General features: G+C 33.5%; 1 pseudogene; it reads right to left on the minus strand.

Annotated features, from left to right (window-relative positions):
• Positions 1-1,212: 1,212 nt before the first annotated feature.
• LOC112479352 lies at positions 1,213-1,331 on the minus strand (annotated as a pseudogene).
• Between the last annotated feature and the right edge of the window lie 2,096 nt (positions 1,332-3,427).

The following is a 3,427-nucleotide window of genomic DNA, read 5'->3' on the forward strand; positions in this document are numbered from 1 at the left end:
GGATCACAGTGACAAATAATGCAATATATACGAATGTTAAATATGACTACTATGAACCTCGTTACTAAGCTGATCCACATTGCCCCAAGGAAAGGTGATTCTGAATCACTTGACACAGAACCATACAAAGGCATATTTATCTTGTTTTCTATAGCAAAGACAAGGTATCGTTAACCCATACATACACATATCCATTTTTCCAAAGGTGTAATTTCAGGATCTAACATGTTGGATGGTCATAATTGTCAGGAGTTTTCTTATAACTGGGTAAAATATTATTTCTTTTCACGTAACTCATGCTTCCACACCATACCCCATATACATCTTCAGCAGTTTTCCCTTTATTTTTATTATGTTAAATAACTGAAAAGCCCATATCCATCCAATCCAAAATCCCATGATTTTTCAGGCTGTGTTCAAAGTATGTCTTACATTTCTTTGAATCTACCTCAGCATGCCTTTCATGTGGAAAGCTCTGATATGGAATGTCTCCAATGTGTCTTTTCTGATTATGCTCATTATAGAAAATTTGAAAATACGTAAAAGCATAAAGAAAAAACTAAAAATCACTCATAATCTGCTCACTAAGAGATAACTACTGTTAACAATTTTGTATATTTCTTTCCAGGCTTCTTTTTATACATATAGATGAAAAATGGCAAGGAAGCATTCATATATATAGACATTATTTAAACGAAACTGAGGATATATATTTTGTGTACTACTTTTTATAGTTTATCCTAAGTGTTCATTACAAATTCTTCAAAAATATGGCTTTTAATTACTACATATTTCCTACCTATTTAACATTGAAGTTTGTTTTCCATTGCGTGTGTACACAGTTCACACATTCTTGCTCACATGTACACACAAACCCCCCAAACGCATATATACGCATACACATATATGCACCCATTCTGATGATCATTCTTCAATGTACGACTGATTATTTCCTTATCATAAATTTTTTAATAATACTGAGTTGAAGAGTATTAATGTTTTTAAAATTCTTGATACAAACTAATTTCTACTCAGAAGTAATATTCAAATGTATACTTCCACAAGCAGTATACAAATACCATTCACTACACCTTCAACAACAGCACTGAGTACTTTTATTTTAATTTTATTTTTAGATGAGGCAACCCTTGGTTGACCTCACAGATTGCAAGGACCTTGTCGGTTTACAATCCCTTATTTTTTTATTTTTTACACCTACAGCACCTGGTCTTCCTAGGTGGTCTCCCATCCAAGTACTAACCAGGCCAGACCCTGCTTAGCTTCCGAGATCAGACAGGATCGGGCTTGTTCAGGGTGGTATGGCCCTAGACATGGAGTGCTTTTTTAATACAAAAAATGTTTACTCATTTAACGAGTATAAATTAGAATATCAATTGTCAGTTATTCAAAGTTCCACTTTTTCATATTCTTTCTGATCATTTCTTTTGTAAATTTTCTGTTTTGTCTTTTACAAATTTTATTATCAATTTATTATCAAAAACAGATGACTGTTTTTATTGGATCTCTACATGTTCATGAAATTAAACCTTTTTTAGTTTCTCATTATTGATGGTGTTTTGACATACAGATATTTTTCAGTTTTGGTGTTGTTAGTTTTATTTAATTCAAATTTATCTATATTTCCTTCATGGTTTTTTTCTTCATTTTTCTACGTAGCACGTCCTTCCTATCCTAAGATCAAGTAAATGTTCTATGCAATATATTTTCTGAGATCTGGAGAACAGAACTGGAATTGCATCAGATGTGGATGCACCATGGTTTATAAGGGGATTAAATACATTTTCAACTTTATTTTTTTATTCCTCTTTCAATGTCAACATTTTGCAAGAATTCTGATCAAAGAGCAAGAACATCTTCTAGAAAGGCAATTGTTCCGGGTTTCATTTTTTTAGATGGTAATGGATAGTTCATAATCCACCATTCTATACTTCATTTTCTTCTAAGTATATTATATGCTTTTACTTTCTCTATTTCAAACATCCTGATAGATTCTCAAAAAGTCTTTAAGTAATATATTCTATCGTATCATTTTAACATTTTCACTGGCCAACCTGCCTATCTTCATTCTGGGTGGCAAGGTGAAAGACGCCTGATCAAGAGCCTTACACGACATTGTGAAAACCTTGCCCTTCACTCTGAGTGAGATGGGGCTACTGCGGGGCTTTCAGAAGGAGCAGCATGGTATGACTTCGGCTTTCCCAGGAATCAAACTGGTCAAAAAGCGATATGAGATACTGAAATGAAAACAACTAGGGGAAGTTTTTTGGTGTTTTTTTTACCTGCTTGGCCAAATACATAGCAAATTGAACTGATCAGTCCAATCCAGAAAATCAGCTGTAAATTCATCTGAAATATAAAATGTATAACATTAAGTTAAAATTTTAAAAAAATACGTTAAACATAAAACATTCCCACTCGCCTATCTTGTTGATTTTTATAAACATAATACCTCTCAAACCATTTCTTCTCCAGCCCTCTCCATGCCCCTATCCTTCCTCCCCAGTTACCTCATCTTTCACCTCCATGCACTAAAATAACTTTCATACTGAATTCCCAGAATCCATCGTTGCTTTTCTCCAAATCAAATATACTTTAACATTTAATTAACAGTGCTTCAAAAAAAGAACAACAGTGTCAAGTAGTCCCTAACACTCTAAAAACTATTAACAGTCTTTGCCTCATGGAATCTCTACATTATCTCCTGTGGCTCCCACGGGGCCAAATCAGATGCCTCAGTTACTTCAGTACTGCATGTTAGTTTGAGTGAACTCGCCAAAACCCTGACAGCATCCTCCCCTTACTTACAACTTTTCAATAGTTTTTATTTCTCCTCAGACTAAGATCAATATACTGCACAAGGCTCTGACTCAGTTTTTGAATTTGCTCTCCTATAATTATTTCTCTCTTTTAACAAAATCAACTTCTGTGCATGGAATTAGTAAAATACTCAGTTTAACTCCCTTCAATTTCTAGATATACAAACTAGATCAAAAAAGGTGGGGAAGGCGGGGGTGTATAAGAAGACCTGAAGGAGGCTTGAATGTCTTCCAGAATCTCTAAAGAAAAATTAAGTAATATTCTGTATAGGAAGCAGAATACCCCCAAACTCCAACCATTAGAATATAGCTATCTTTTGTGAATCAAAGTTTTCACAATATTAATCTATGCCTTTCCAGAATCAAATCCAGTCAAAGATGGCTATAGCTACAGGTCATTGATCTTATCCCTTAACTACTACTTACTAGTCTTAGACTAGCAACCAATCTAAAAATTATGCATAAGTATCTGCCCCTCCCAAATACAAAAAAACAAAAACAAACAACAAAATAAATATAGAACCAAAAAGAATGGTTAGCTTTACTAGCTATCAAATAAATAAAAATTAAAGCAATATAAAGTAAATTAG

Source organism: Pteropus alecto, unplaced genomic scaffold, assembly GCF_000325575.1.
Source record: "Pteropus alecto unplaced genomic scaffold, ASM32557v1 scaffold204, whole genome shotgun sequence".
NCBI lineage: Eukaryota > Metazoa > Chordata > Mammalia > Chiroptera > Pteropodidae > Pteropus > Pteropus alecto.